The sequence below is a fragment of the Hyperolius riggenbachi genome, chromosome 1, assembly GCF_040937935.1.
Source record: "Hyperolius riggenbachi isolate aHypRig1 chromosome 1, aHypRig1.pri, whole genome shotgun sequence".
NCBI classification, from domain to species: domain Eukaryota; kingdom Metazoa; phylum Chordata; class Amphibia; order Anura; family Hyperoliidae; genus Hyperolius; species Hyperolius riggenbachi.
Window position 1 is genome coordinate 537,954,019 of NC_090646.1, and position 16,213 is coordinate 537,970,231.

A 16,213-nucleotide genomic window follows, 5' to 3' on the forward strand; every position below is an offset into this window, starting at 1 on the left:
AAAGCAGGGTTACCTCAAAGGCAACCACTGTAATAGCAGGTGAGGAGATTAGACCAGACTCCACTGTGGTTTAAGAAGTCACTCTCCGTAGATCAGGAAAAAAGGGGATGACAACCCTCTACCAAGGGGGGATTTAGAACAACGTAACAGGGATACAGAGACGCCAGAAGAATAAAAATGTCTAAAAAGTTTAAAATTTGTGGAGGCAGTGGTGGACTTACCTCCTCCAAACAGACACAAGATATACCAACAAAGTTTAGCAAAACAAATTTATATACATACCCCAGGGGAAATGCAACGCTTTCGCAGGTATGACCCTGCTTCATCAGACAATAGGTAGGAGTAGGTACAGTGCAGGTCTGTAGCTGAGCCAAGCGTCTCTGTGAAGGCACTTGGCTCAGCTACAAACCTGCACTGTACCTATTCCTACTTATTGCCTAATTGACTAAATAATTTATAAATAAATATTGTAAAACAATAAGCAATTTTATGAAATATGTTATTTTTACTACAGTTTCCTCTCTAACTTATTGTCAACCTGATCCTCCTCCAAGTTTGATGTCCCATCCATCAGCTGGCAAGTGTAGGATCACTGCTGCATGATCCATACACTCCACTGTCCATACCCTCCATAATTGTATCACCATGAGGGTGTGGCTTCCTAATGGGATCACATTTGGCGATGGGGAGGGAGCTGCCTAGAACTGGGGGCACATCTGGCTATGGGGAAAGAGGCTGCCTAATGGAAGCACATGTGGCTATGGGGAGAGGCTGCTTAGAACTGAGGGCACATCTGGCTATAGGGAGATGGGGCCACCTAATAGGAGCACATCTGGCTAAGGGTAGGGGGGCTGCCTAGTACTGGGACAAATCTGGATATTTATACTGGATAGGAGGATGCCTCATACTGGGGGCACATCTGACTATTTATATTAGGTAAGAAGCTATGCTGGGGAGAGGTCTTATACATGAGTTATTTACTTTTTTTCTGGTTTTTGAGTGAAAAGTGGGTACCTTGGCTTAATCATGGGTTGGCTTATACACAAGTATATACGATATTATCTAAAAACAGGCAAAATATGTCTGTTTCTGTGCAGTTTGGAAAGCGACATAAAAAAGATACAAATCCTCCAATTTTCAACCCAGAAAATTTTAAAGGTTCTGCAGGTCCATACAGACCCATGTCTGACACCACACAACCCTCACCAAAAGCACAGTGGCCTAGTGATTAGCACTCTTGCCTTCACAGCCTTTGAATCCCAGCCAGGTCAACATCAGCAAGGAGTTTGTATGTTCTCCCCATGTCTGCGTGGGTTTCCTCTGAGCACTTTGGTTTCCTCCCACATCCCCAAAATAAACAGATAAGTTAATTGGCTTCCCCCTAAATTGGCCCTAGACTACGATACATACAGTACACTGCATGATACATGCATGGACATATGACTATGGTAGGGATTTGATTGTGAGCTCCTCTGAGGGACAGTTAGTGACATGACAATACAGCAATGTGGAAGATGTCGGCGCTATATAAATACTAAATAATAATACAATAAAAAATAATATTAACAATAATATGAAGCAAGAATGTGTGTGACAATGCTGTTTATGCGCAGACAGCTCTGCATCTTAGAAATCTTGCATATATACTGTACATATATCTTGCCTAGCCCATGTCATAAATCTTATTGTGTAGCATTCTCTAGCCATGTGCCGAGCATTTTCTAGCCATGTACCCAGACCACCAAAGGAGTGCTTAACAAACACAAACACTTGGGGCTGCATTTTGGACAGCAGGGGTCATATGCCCCTGTTGGATAATGGGGACTAGGATTTGGGTGGATTGGGGGGTTGGAGGCATTTTTATGCATACTTACTGAGCCTCCAGCTATGTCTGCCACCCTCTCTGTACCTCCTTGTGGGCTCCTAGCAGCTTTCCAGTGCGGTGCACGGAAACTGGCGTGTCACCTGACCTGATGTGGTTCATGTGACACGCCAACTTGCATGCACGGAGGACATCGGAAAGCCATTATGAGGTACAGGGAGGCTGGCAGACATCGCTGGAGGCTGGATAAGTATTTGGAGGGGAAGATCTATGCTGTATTCTAATTTCATGAGATACTACATTTTAGTTCTCATTACCTATGTGCCATAATAAGCAAAATGAACAACATAAAATATAACACTCTGTGTGTACTGTATGAGTTTCACTTTGTAAATATAATTACTGAAATAAATTAATGTTTTTATGATATTCTAGTGTATTGAGATGCACTTGTAATGTTCAGAGTCCACCAGCCGCACTGTAGAATGGATGCATGTTATAATGCTGTACCTGTTGCTAATAATCTATTACAACCTCTGACAATGATAGCAGAAAATAGTACAGTTGAAGAAAAGTATTAATTAGGACTATCTACTTTGTAATATGTACGTTGCACTTGTTGCTTATAAAGTTTACAAGCCCCAGCAAAATCAGAGATAATAACTGCTTTACAGCACAGATCAACACCAACACTTTGCTGTACTATATATTAAGCTCCCACATCAGAAATAACTTCACTTTCCCAAGATGACCTAGCTAACTATCTCTTTACCAGCAGAAACATCTATCTAGCTGAGCACAGAGGTGAATCACACCAAAGTACAGGTCTCTCAGGTATCAGTAAAACTGAGTATTAAGCTTGCGTTCAGCATAAACCCTCACAATCCCTTATCTGGATAAAAGCCCAGAAGTTTTCTCAGAGACGCGTTATAGTTGTTACCATCTCTAGGTCCTTGATGTTCTTAGCTTTTCTTGCATTATCCGTGTAACATCTGTTCAGCGCTCAGCAAGCAAAAAAGTGCTGAAAATAACATGAGAAAAGTGATATCAAAATTAATTAAATCACACACAACATATTCTGAGTGCTTGTTTTGCTTGAAATGTGCTGAAAAGTTATTTGCTTTAAAGTTGAAAGCTTTTTTTCTACAATATTTTCTAAAATATTAATGCTGCTTTCTAATCTGTGTATGCCCCAGCTATATTTAAATAACAGTAAGATTTCATTCAGATGCTCTCCTTTCATCTACAGTATGTGTTCACTGTCATCTTTTTCCAGCCTTTTTTTTTTCATTCTGCCCATTTTGTATCTCTTTTATTTATTGGCATCTGAGTACTTAAATATTGTAGGACTGGTACTATTTAAAGAGACACTGAAGCGAAAAAAAAATGATGATATTATGATTTGTATGTGTAGCACAGCTAAGAAATAAAACATTAAGATCAGATACATCAGTGTAATTGTTTCCAGTACAGGAAGAGTTGAGAAACTCCAGTTGTTATCTCTATGCAAACAAGCCATTAAGCTCTCCGACTAAGTTAGTCGTGGAGAAGGCTGTTATCTGACTTTTATTATCTCAACTGTTCCTGGACTATTTACTTTTCCTCTGCTAGAGGAGAGGTCATTACTTCACAGACTGCTCTGAAAGACTCATTTTGAATGCTGAGTGTTGTGTAATCTGCACATATTATAGAATGATGCAATGTTAGAAAAAACACTATATACCTGAAAATAAAAGTATGAGAATATTTTCTTTGCTGCTAATCTTCTAGTAATTATTCATAGTATACAACCAATTCACTATATCATATTTTTTTTTTCGATTCAGTGTCTCTTTAAGCAGACAACAGGCCACTTGGTTTTCCAGAACCACAAAATCCTAATCTTTGTGAAGTCCTCTCCAGAAATCCACAAAATTAGGAAACTTTTTACCCCAGCCTGGAAACTCGTACTGGTTATTAATCTATTCAGCCAAACTAAAAAAATTATTCCCAGATGGTTGAGTGCAATCCTTCTCTTCTTCCTTTTAAAGCTATCTCTACTTTTCCTTTTCTGAAGTCAAGAAAGGCTTTGACTTACAGGGATTGTTCAACACTGATATTTCACAGCTCCAAATGGATGACACAGATTTCCTAGAGGTTCATGCAACCATTCTCTCTGGTAGGATTTTCTGGTAGGATTTTCCATCTCTCTTAACTTAACATCTGCAGTTGAGGATAATAGAACTACACTATGATTGGCTAATATGTGATATACAGCATGGATGACCAATCGGCAGACCTTAACCTCCCTGGCGGTTTATTAAAATCCGCCAGGGGGCAGCAAATACGTTTTTAAAAAAAAAAATTTTTCTTTTTCATGTAGCGATCGGAGATCAAGAGATCCCGTTCAAAGAACGGGATCTCTTGGAGGGCTTCCCCCGTCGTTGTGACGTCAAAGGGGAATCAGATCCACCCCACGGCGCTGCCTGGCACTGATTGGCCAGGCAGCGCACGGGATCGGGGGGGGGGGGCGGCTGCGGCGACGCGTATAGCGGCGGATCGGCGGGTAGCGGCGGCGATCGGAGGTTACACGCAGCTAGCAAAGTGCTAGCTGCGTGTAACAAAAAAAAAATATGCAAATCGGCCCAGCGGGGCCTGAGCGGTGCCCCCCGGCGGCATAGCCCGAACTCAGTTCGGGCTTACCGCCAGGGAGGTTAATGAAGGTGTCGCCCATGATGGGTGGACCTCTAACCACTCCCTTCATCTCAGGTATAAAAGCACTAGGTCTGCAGCATGTTCATTTGGGCTGCTGTCATACGGTCTATACGCTATGCTATAATTGTATATAATGTATATTTTTTGCACCTTGGCACGTTGGCACTTTAATGTCTGCACTTCCTTGAAAAAGCTTATTTTTGAATTGAAACATGTTGGGTTTTATGGTGGAGGGTGTTTAATTTTAATATACAAACACTGCGATTGGAATGGGTTTTCCCTAATACAATACTTACCTTATACTGGTTCCCAACGCAGTCTAATGGTATTTGTCCATCTCATATATGACAGCATTTTCATTTGATTTTAAACTTACTATTAAAGGTTAATATTCAGTCCCTCTCTGGGAAATTCCTGTGTATCTATTGATCAGTCAGAATTTTATGATTTGTTGATGATACTAGCTTTGACACCTAGCACTATCTTGCTAGTTTCTTTTTGTAGTAAGTTTGGGCCAAAGTAGTGTACCCCTTTCCCTCTAACTATTATCCAATCATAAGGAGATTGGTTTGTACCTAGTTTAAAATATGTTGGCTACTATGTATTGGTGCCATTATGTTTTTTGCTGTTGTTTTATCCTGTCGGCAATTGTATCAAATAATGTATTATTAATCCTGCTTAGATTAATAACTTCAAATCAAAAGGTAGTTGTGAAGGGGAAGTCTACTATTTTCAACACAAGAGATCTCCTAATGATTTTTACTTTGGCTTATGGGTGGGGCTGTTCTTTCTGTTCAGCAGCTCAAACTTGGATCCAAAGAAGGTCTTCGACAGCATTATGTGTCTTCTTTTTTATTGAAGAATTTTATCATGAAAAAAGCAACAATACTTCACCAGCTTATGTTAACTAACAAGACATGCTTGAAACGTTTTAAAACATAAATATACTGTATTGTAGTTTCTGCATTATATGTAATACATTTACAGTTAATGATACTGGGGACATCATTGACAGCATTTCAAATAAAGTTACTGAAAAATGGGAATACTGACCGAGATATGCATTAAAAGAGAGATACAACCATCCTGAGTATCAAGGACTTGTATCTATCAAACCATTATTGAAGAAAAATGGGAGACTGTTATGCTTGTTTATTTGTATTTTAGTACAGAACCCTGCTGATTAGATCAGAACTTTTAAGGTATCCTTTCATTGATATCTTATACAAAATCACTGCTCTGTGTCTCTGTGTTGATTCTCCCACTCGATCATTTCGCTGCTTGATTCCGCAGTCAATTCTCTTATCTTGCGCTCGTTTTTCTTATCCTTTTTCCATTCACTTCAAACCGGAATCGAGCAGTGAAACGATCTGACGGAAGATCGGACATTCAGAAATGATCTATCGAGTTGTAACGATTTGCTAGTGTGTGAGCACTAGCAGACAGACAAATATCAGACGTTCCCTGAACGGGAAATGTCCACAAACAGTGTCAGTAGAAGACAGCACTAACACTGAGTACAGATAATGAGAATGGTCAGGCAAAACAGGGTCGGTAACAGATCTGACAGACACGGTACAAAATCGGCAGGCAAATACGACGTTAGTAAACAGGCAGAGGTCGGCAACAATCAGATATGCAAAGGTACAGAATCGGCAGGCAAAAGCTAAGTGAGTGTTCAGGCAGAGGTCGGCAACAGATCAGATTGGCAAAGGTACAGAATCGATAGGCAAGGAGTAGTCAGAGGATCAAGTATAAGTCAAACACAGTATATTAATCAGTAATAATAATAATAATAGGCTAGCTGGCATGGAATCCCCGGGGTCCTGCCAGTTCAAGCCACACACGGAACTGACTAAGGTCTGAAGCCTTCACTGCGAAGTGTTAGCTAGAGCAGACAGTGAGCAAGTGTCAGAACAAAACTTAAATAGCCCGGGTAAGCAGGAGAACACGCCACCACGCCGCCTGGCCAATCCTGAAACCGGAGATGGAGTCCTGCGTGTCAGCTGACAGCTGGTCAGCTGACACGCTTCCGAAGAGCATAAAAGGAGCGACGCTGCCAGCGCATGCGTCTGCCCTCATTTTCAGTCAGAGTATCATGCGGCCGGATCCCCTCAGACACGCTGCTGACATCATCCCTGCCACTGCGGCCGGCCGCACCAGAAGCCTCAGATGCGCTGCCAGCGGGGAAAACAGCAACTGAGCTGGTAAGCGCAGGATTACTGACACGAGTCATCTTAATGGCTCAGAATCGATCTGTGTATTCCCAGCATAACAGCCTGCAGCGGGCATGTAGACCAGATGCTTTTATTCTGGTTTGACTTAACTAGCTGCATGCTTGCTGAAGGTGTGTGATTAAAAAATAACTAAAGTTGAAAGTTCAGCATGACCTCCAGGTAACTAGCATTGTTTATAAGGGAATAAAGATGTCATCCTCCATATTCCGCGCCTTTCAGGTTCCCTTTATTTTAAAAGCAAAGCCCTGATGATATAATGCACTTTTGTTTCCTTTGCTTTGATATTTCATTTTTCTTACATTGTTAGCCAATGTCACATGTTCAGCTGCAGACCTCTCTACAGTTGCTTCTTAATCTATTTTCTCATTAAAAAAGATTTGATGCAATGTTAAATATTCACTGAATTCCCCTTTCAGATGCCAAAGGGAAGAAGCCCAAAAGAATAACTGAATAAAGCCAGAAGGCTCGTTTTAAAAAGATGAAGGAAACTTGTAGATACTAATATGCCAAGTCTTACAATCTTTAAGTTATTTTAACTCTATTCATTTAAATATGCTGGCTTGTTCCATTTAACTATATGCTAACTGGTAAGGTAAATTGTCAACAAAAGAATATATTCACAAACCAGTTAAACAAGATAAATAATTGTTATACTTTACATAAGAAATGGGATTGCCTGGAGATTATAATATATAATACACTATTCACGTGGTCTTTGTGAATTAATGCATTAAAATTCCAAGCTGATACAGATGAGATGGCAACACTCACTATACATAAAGGAGACAAAATGAAAATTGAACTAATTAATGTTTTTATAGCATAAGCCATTGAACATATTCAGCTTTGCAAAGCTCATTCCATTAGCATAGATGAATAATTCATAAATCCAGAGAAAATCACAGCAGTATTTGCTGAAAGAAATAATCGGGAACAGAATTCTAACCTGTGCTCAGGCTGTCATGTTTTTCAATTTCTGCAATTACATATAACTAGCTTACACTACATAGTAATTTGCGGATTTCTGAACATTTTAATGTAAAAATAATAGTTATCTTTTTAGAATCGGCAAAAGACCAACAAATATCAATCATTTTAAATTGCATACATTCATTGTACACTGAAGGTTGGGTAACAGCAGCAGTCCCTGCAGTTTGGCATAGGGAAAATTATAGATAATCTAACAAATACTGTTGGTGGTGTATGTACAGTAAGTGCATGCCTTGGTTCAATGTGACCCTCAATCTACCTTTATTCAGCACAGTGATTGATTGCTGCTGGCCAGCATGGGATGTACTGCATAATACATGTTAATTAAAAAATGGCATAGGTATGCACTTTGCTTCAAATGCCATTTGACAATACGGCAACCAGAAACTTTTTTCTCTTTCTTTATGTCTACTATTTTCATTCTGCCTTAACCTGTGGTAGGAGATGTCAGAAACTGAACTATTTAACATTGATGACGGGTACTACTCATTAGATTATGTGGTTGTTACAAAACATCTATATGTATGTATAAACCCGTGTTGTGGCATCTCTCCTAAGGTCCATACCTACTGAAAGATATCTGTCATTTTGATGTTCATTAAAAGGACCCATTACGCTGGCCAGCGTGAGAGTCCTGCTCAAGCACGGTTCTCCAAGAGTGACTTGCGCATGCGCAGGACTATCACGCCGGCCGGAGTGATGACATATAGCCTTCAGGCCAAAGTCGCCCATAAACGGAGCCACCAACGGAACCGGGAGAGGAGCCAGGAGGACACCAGGGGACCTCATGGGCTACTGGGGGCTGGGGGAAGCCCCAGGAATGTCCAAATTGCGGTTTAAGCCTGAGCTCAGGGTCCCTTTAAATTATGGTTAAAGATGGTTGATGAACCACGACGCTTGTCCATTTTGAAAGGCAATCCCGATGGATCACATCACATGTGCTGAAGTCCATTGAATGATCGTTTAAATGATAGTTCAAGTCTCATAATTCATTCCATGCCTGTTACAGTTTTGATAGATAGATAGATAGATAGATAGATAGATAGATAGATCTATTGGCGAAGTTCCCCAATCACATTTTTTTGTGTGTACTTAGCTCTAGATTTCTTGTAAATGGCTTTGAAGGCACACCTTTACCATCACTTGAAATATCATCTGATGGTGGGTACCTAATCTCCTCATGAAGTGGGTTGACCATGCAGGGCTTTAATTTAATCAACCAATCTTCACTTACGTGGATGTACGCATCAATGCTTAAGCTGTACTTATACATGAGTGTGGTTAAATGCAATGGACTTACATTACAAATTTTCCTTTGTTCAAAATAATGGCAGGAGGTTTACGGTGAGAAATGTCTGCTTAGTAGTCCTAAATTTTACAAGCAGTAGATCTTATGATTTTAAAGGGGACCTATATATTAATAGGTACTAATAGTAGTCATGGATAACATAGGTCATTCATATTTCACAACTCATCAATAACATGTATTTTAAGCCAATGGCAAGAAAGAAAATACTCAGAATAGTTTTGGCAGTACTTTTCACATACTGTTTGGTACTTTTTTTTAATTGCAGAGTGCTGAAAAGATATTTTGAACAGAAGATGAAAATTATCTCCCATGAGGAATCTTAGGAGAAAAAGTGAAATAGAACATGCCTATAGTCACTTAAAAATAGAGATGTGAAAGGGTCAACATGTTTTTTAGCAGATTAATTTGTTTTTAAGATGTGAATGATCTTTGTTATCCATTTCTACTATAATTACCTCTTAATACAGTGCACCTCCTTTAAAGTCCCAAGACATTCTTCTTGTAAAATTAAGTTAATTAATAGGGCTGTGGGGATTTAAATTATTTTCTGGCTATTGATGGGCTATCTATAGCCTTGATTCTTGCAGGGAAACTTGGTTCATCCTTACTAGTCCTACTTTCTTTTTGTTTTCAGAAAAGAGCTGGACTGAGATGATAAGCAGTGCAGACTATTGTGCAGACTACTCAAAGTGAAACTGAGGTGAAATTATACTGATGAGAATAACAATATCCTCCTACCTCTAAAAATGACTTTCAAGTGAACCTCCAGACTAAAAATTGACTCAGCAGCACTGGAAAGGCCTGGTGTTTCTTTAACTGTTTCACAGCATCAGAACTTTTTTTTTCTTATACAAGCCTCATTTTTAGCTGCACAGAAAAAAACTGCCCGGGCATTTTTCCCCTAATGCTGTGCAAAGCATGGTGGGATTTCTGATTTTGTTGTTCTCGTTCTGCTGTTTTGGTGCATTTTTTTTTTTTTTACATTTTGAATTTGACATTTGAAGCCTATGGTGCGCAGCTGGGAGGGGTAATCAGGACACAGGACAGTTGGAACTGTGTCTCCTGCTCCCTGTCACCTCCTTTCAAACAAAAAGATGGCTGCCCCCATGACAAAGATGGCAGCCCCCATGAATCACAAACATTTGCCTGTTCTTTTAAAATGGGGTGGGTAAGAGATTATATTACCTATCTATTCTAATTAATATAATTAATGTAACTTAATGACAGTATGTTTGTTTAGGGTGAAGTTCCCCTTTCAGAGTAGTTTGTGAATGCCAGACTGGGTGGCATGTTGGCACAGTGGATTGAACTCTGACCTGAGCGGTGCAAACTTGGGAAAGAAAACTATGTGATTGAAGTCTGTATGTTTATGTTATATGTTTGCATAGGTTTCCGGGCATTGTGGGTTTCTCCCACATTCTTAAAACATACAGATAAGTTAATTGGTTTTCCCCCAAATTTGCCCTCGACTTAAATGGACATATGACTATGGTAAGAATTAGATTGTAAATCCCACTAAGGACAGTTAGTAACAAGACTACTTATACTCTGTAAAGTGTTGCAGAAGATGTCAGCATTATAGACATACAAACACAAATAAATAAAAGTACTCCAGAAGAAATTAATCAGGTGGCTGATTTGTAATGCATGATTTGTTGGTCATGATCATGTACTTGCGCAAGAAGCGATGAAAGCAAATCAGAACTTTACAAATCAGCTGGTCAAACTGAAAACGTACATTTCCATGAAGCCTGTACATATGAGCAACTGTTTACTTACACATTTCTTTCACTGCAAGATAAGACCTTAAAGTGTACCTGAGAGGAAAAAAAAATCATACGTACAGTATATGGGGCTTCCTCCAGTCCCCTTCGTCCTGATCGCTCCCTCTGCGCCATCCTCCACCTCCTGGATCCTAGGTAAGGGCATCTGTTAACTTTAGCCGGTGGGGGCCAGTCGGTGCATGCTCCCATTGAGGGCAGAAGAGTTCTGCACCTGCGTAGGGGGAGAAGAGTTCTGCGCCTGCGTAGGTGCAGAACGCGGAGGGCTGAGGATGGCGCCAAGGGAGCGATCAGATCGAAGGAGGCTAACGGAAGCCCCAGGTATGTATGATTTTTTTTTTGTTTCATCTCAGGGTCACTTTAATAACTGAGCTGTATTATTATATTTCTGCATGTATAATCCACAACTTTAAACTGGCTTTTTTACTTGTAAGATTTATGTTTCCGTGAACAGACTAACAATATGTATGCCTACACATTTTTCAATATGTTTCCTTACCGGTGGTGTTGTAAGATTAAATATCTCTGCAGTTTCCATTGTGTTCACATATGAATCACAGCGCTCCCTTGTTGTGCTTTGCATAGTTTGAACAATATGTTTGTTACAAAAGTAGACTAGTGAATAATTATATGAACAGCTTTCAGTTTAATTACTATAATCATCTGAATTTTTTTCCCATGTAACTGTGCAGTATCTAGTAAGCACGGACACATGGACAGCTCTCTGTAATTCATTTACGAAATATGTAATTTAAACATTTGCCAGATATATGCAAACATTAAAAAAAATGAATACCAAACACAAACGTGCATCTATGTGTTATTTGCACTGTGTCAAATGTACAGAGCATAAAGATGCAAAATACAGAAGTTATTATGATGTGTTCTATATAATGATTCGAATATGTGGTTTTTGATGAAACAAACTCAGGAAATAATAGTAATGACCCAGCGCTCCTCACCAAAAATTCCTCACCACTTTTACCTCGTATGTCTCTGGGTCGCTTACTGCATAAAAGTGTATGTGTCACTCAAATCATTAAAATAGTACGAACAGCAGAGCGCTCAACAGATAAAATTAATACTAAAACAAAATGAAAACAAACATGAACGCCTGTGATCAAAAAACGTCCTTTAGTTAACCCATACTACATATAAAATATAAAAAATATATATATGTATATATAGAATTTAAGTGCCTCACCCTATACTGGGTAAATGGGAAACCCACCCCTCTCCTGGGTGGCTAATAGGGTCTAGTAGGACGGAGCCTGATGAGCTGAGGAGACGCTGGAGGATCCGGATTTTGATTTAATATGCGCATTTTAAACTGCAAAATTGTAAGTGCACTACTATTTTATGAAGTATTAAAGTCAATGGAATTACGCTATGGTCGACTCTCTTTGAGCCCTAGGAGATGTTTCAACTAAAACATTGAAGTAAAGGTGACAAAAATGCTGAATTGCTGGTCTGTGACAGGTTGGCCTGTGCATCTGGTGAGCGCCCTATGTATCTGTGTTGGTGGAAGCACGTAGGGTGACACTGCTGGAGAAGGGGTGCACTGGTGGCAATGTAAAGTTCACTGCCGAAACAGTATCACACTATTGTTGTTTTCTCTGTATATTATCTACACATGTATATGGTCGGATTCTGGAGGAGCCTGGTGGAGTGATCATAGGAACCCTGCTGGCAAGGCCAAAAACGCTGACTGCTGATCTGAAAGGATTAGCCCACTGATCTGGTGAGCGTATAGTGTTACTGCTGTGCAAAGGTTTGGAGATTCCATGTTGAAGCAGGCTATTTATGAAGACACTGAGTTGATGAACTGTGTATGGACTTTTGAAATATAGGATTGGGTTGAGTCGGAAAGGACGTTTTCTGAACGTATACAGTATCCTCCATCTTGCGATCTTTAATTAAGTTGATTGAAGATCTCCCACGGCAATTAGCTATACTATACCTAAAGCCACATCTACACGCGTAGATGCGGCAGCGATGTTCCTTATCAGCGGCTCGATTGATAAGATCCGACAGGATGGATCTCCCCACCGCCGATTCCCTGCTCGCTCCCCGCGAGGGGACAATGGCAGGGCTCCACATTCTGGCTATCCCAACCTGCATGGGCGACAAGGGGTTACAGAGGCTCAGGAGGGGGGACCCCACGTCATTTTTTTTCGGATTTCCCACACTCAGAACATTCCCCAAAAATAAAAATGTTTAATTTTTTTTTAAATATTGTTTCCCACTATCTTTTTAACATAACCTGAAAATTTGGTGTTGCTAGGATATAAGGAGCCTTTGCTATTAACTGCTTGGAAATATTTCCCACGATCTGTCATTGACCGGCATTTAAACATATCGTTTTTTTCTTTGAACTTATAAAATCGATTTTCTCAAAAAGTATAAGGTCTTTTTGAAAAAAAAATTTCCCCTTGCTCCCACTTTTCTTCTTAACATAACCTGCAAATTTGGTGATTCTGGCATTTAAGGGGGCTTTGTTATTAACCTTTAAAGTCGGCGGGTTTTGGGCGACTGTAGCTGAATCCGAATTCGTGATCACGCGTTAAAACCCATGATCACGGCCGAATTTGAGAGGCACTATTCGGGAAAATTTGACTTCGAGTTTGGGAGCAGGATCGCTATTCGAATTCGAATTCAGCAAGTATGAAAATCTTGCGCCTGTGCATAAAATAAATGTCACCTTTAATAAAATATACAGATATTAAACAAAGTACAACCCCATCCACACCTGAAAAACCTGCAGTCAGCGTAATTAATCCAGCAGCAATCTCAGATCTCACATACCTATGAGATCTGAGATTGCTGCTGGATTAATTATGCTAACTGCAGGTTTTTCAGGTGTGGATGGGGTTGTACTTTGTTTAATATCTGTATATTTTATTAAAGGTGACATTTATTTTATGCACTGGCGCAAGAGTAATAATTGTTTTGTATATATATGTGTATAGTAGCGGATACTTTACTTACTCTATGCAGCCAATTTTGATGTAATACACAAGCACCACAACATTCATCAATATAAGTATGAAAATCTACCCGTAATCACGGGTAGAATTCAAATGCGCTAATTTGGAGAGCAACCCTGCTTACCCTCCCCCCCCCCATTTCTCCCCTGCTCTGTGGGTCCTCGGAACTCAGTATCCTGTGCCCAATGTAGTATCTCCCTGCACCTTATGCACCTCTATGACATTCCATTGTATTCAGCACTAGTTATTGCACTTTATGTTTTTTTGAGATTGTAGATTTTTTGAATTAATTTAAAGGGGCATAATGGCAAAAATTAAGCTGTTTCATTATCCCCACATTATTTATTTACTATTGACTGCATAACTTTCTACATGAAGTTTGTGTTAAAAAAAGCTTTAAACACATCTCTTCCTCCCTACACATCTGAGCTGCATCATTAGTGATAAGAATCCAATGGATTGGCTCTCTGCTTAACTGCTGCTGACGCAGTTCAGATGTGTAGGGAGGTAGAAATGTGTTTAAAGCTTTTTTTCTTTTAAACAGTTATGCTCTCCATAATAACTAAATGATGTGGGGATAATGGAACAGCATAATTTTTGCCATAGTGCCCCTTTAAATGTTTCATATGCACCATATGCACTTTTTTTTTGCATTCAATGGATAATAATATGGTTTTATGTTCTATGGCACTAGAATATAAACTTTCTTAAATCTCGGTTTAGTACTAAAGGTGCCCATACACTTACTCGACTACCCGCCAACAGACAGCAGATTCGATCACTGTGATTGAACCTGCTGTAAAATCGATGTGCAAACTCTGACTGTTCGACCGATTTCCGCCCGAAATCGATTGATCCCGTCGATCTGTCCCCATGGAATATTTCGCTCAATCGCGGGCGGGTCAGGAGTGCGTCGATAGCGGCGTTCGAATGTCCGAAGACTGACGCTAGCGGCAATACATTACCTCTTCCACCGGCGCGTGTCCCTGTGGTCCCTTCTCCGTGCTGGGCTCCGGCTGGCTTCACTTACTTCCTGTCAGGGGAAGTTTAAACAGTAGAGTGCCCTCTACTGTTTAAACTTCCCCCGACAGGAAGTAAAGTGAAGCTGAAGCCCAGAGCAGAGAATAGACATCGGAGACCAGAGGACTCGCGCTTACTGGATCAGGTAATGTATGCTGGGGCAGCAGCAGTTGCAGCTCCACAGATTGTGAATCGATTTCATAGTGAAATCGATTCAAAATCTATTTGCAGTGTAGGCAGCCAAAAGATCCCTCTATGATCAGATTAGATCACAGAGGGATCTATCTGCTGGTCGATCTGGTGGCAATCAACCGGTGTATGGCTGCCTTAAGGGGTTCAGTATTGAACCTATCCAAAAGTACATAAGTATATTGAGGTCCTTTTGATGCGCACGCTCACAGATCTAACTAAACTACTCTGCCAAACCTGTGGACATGGCAGCAATGGTACCTAATTGCTTTGACTCCATCAGATTGTGATCCAATCTATTTTTGATATGTCAGTCATAAATTGAACCACATGGGAGCCCAGACCTATTCTGAAACCTGCTTTAATTATATGATGCCAGGATTCTCTCCTGAAGAAGTGAACACAACTGTATAGATGTTTCACGAAACGGGTTGAAACAGGCACCTTTTCTCTACAGGCATCTCTGGGCGTGGAGAACTATTCCCTAAAAAGGGAGAATTATACTTTATCTGATCCTATTCTGCAATATCAGAGGGACAAATCAGTTATATGTGTACTTTACTTATCTGATTTAGAAAACAAAGCAAAAAAACTTTACAACGTACATCTCCTTTATAGTGTACTATTTTTGTACTTTTAAAAATGTCTTTGTCATGTGTGATGTTTTTTGATAATTTGTTATATTTGTTAATAAAGCTACAATTTTAATAGAAGTAAGGAAAGCAGCCTGAACTGATGATGTGGATGCACTATACTTTTGTCTCTTTTGCTCAGCCCCTATGTAGGCTCTAGACTACCCCCATCCTGGCAGCTCGACTGTGAGATGAAGCTTTAACCCCACTCAGCATGGCTGAGAGTAAGGTTATCTGTTGTATTGACCTGAGGAAGCGGGTTAGGTCCCGTGAAACGCGTTGTCTACAGTATAACCATTTTTGTTTTAATAAAAACTCCTTTTTTCCTTCCAGTAAGTCTTCTTTGGAGGTAAGAAACCTCCATTGTTATTATTACCAATATTTTATTATTTTATCTATCCATATCTTACTGTCATCACTACATAAATTTTGGCGCCTCCACCAACGTGATTCTCTCATTAACCCCATACAGGCTGTTTTACAGAATCACAGAAAATTAAAAGTTTGCCTTCTTTAAATAGAAGGTATTTGCAATTATTCAGTTTGGAGTAA

General features: G+C 39.9%; 1 long non-coding RNA gene across 1 annotated transcript in view; it reads right to left on the minus strand.

The window, feature by feature from the left end:
• Window positions 1-16,213, minus strand: part of LOC137525700 (uncharacterized) — a 150,786-nt gene that overhangs the window by 53,190 nt on the left and 81,383 nt on the right. Inside the window, exon 3 of the long non-coding RNA XR_011022981.1 lies at window positions 2,763-2,843. This is a non-coding gene — a long non-coding RNA (uncharacterized lncRNA). The remainder of the gene's footprint in view (window positions 1-2,762; window positions 2,844-16,213) is intronic.